Raw genomic sequence first — 676 nt, 5'->3', positions numbered from 1 at the left:
ATATATATATATATATATATATATATATATATATATATAGATAGATAGAAAGATAGATAGATATATATATATATATATATATATATATATATATATATATATATCTATTTATCTTTCTATCTGGGGAGGACGGGGAGGCTGGTGAGATGGTGCTCAGGATCACATCAGGCATGGATTCCACTCCTGAGGGAAGGAAAGAAATCCTCTTAACTCTGTAAGCAAAACAACTTAAAATAAGCACTGACACTTTTGAACATATTCTAGTACTAATACAAGTGCTCATGGGCCCTTCGGGCCCCTCGCACTTGCTCCTGCGGTTCAGCTATACCACGTTGAGTACACCACTTCCCGTCCGATCAGCGAAGTTAAGCAACGTTGGGTCTGGTTAGTACTTGGATGGGTGACCGCCTGTGAACACCAGATGCTGTTGGCATAATGTTCTCCCTACGTGTCAAGTGGGGTTGGTGGAGGATTAGTGCCCCTTCCTGTAAAACAATTAACTCTAAGCCCTTGGCCACCCTGTTTTGGATACATGGCGTCTGGCAATGAATGATATATATATATATATATATATATTACATTTGTAGAGTTGCATAAGTATCAGTTTTATTTCGATTAAGTTATCTGTAATTAGAGATGCTGGAAATATATGATGTAATGTGCAATCGTGGCCAAG

General features: G+C 37.9%; 1 pseudogene; it reads left to right on the top strand.

Annotated features, from left to right (window-relative positions):
- The first annotated feature begins 316 nt into the window (after window positions 1-316).
- On the top strand, window positions 317-433 carry LOC145390470 (5S ribosomal RNA; annotated as a pseudogene).
- The last annotated feature ends 243 nt before the right edge of the window (window positions 434-676 follow it).

Source organism: Coenobita brevimanus, chromosome 14, assembly GCF_032717465.1.
Source record: "Coenobita brevimanus isolate Jiangsu-jjx chromosome 14, ASM3271746v2, whole genome shotgun sequence".
NCBI classification, from domain to species: Eukaryota; Metazoa; Arthropoda; class Malacostraca; order Decapoda; family Coenobitidae; genus Coenobita; species Coenobita brevimanus.
This window is presented reverse-complemented; position numbering and strand designations above follow the sequence as displayed.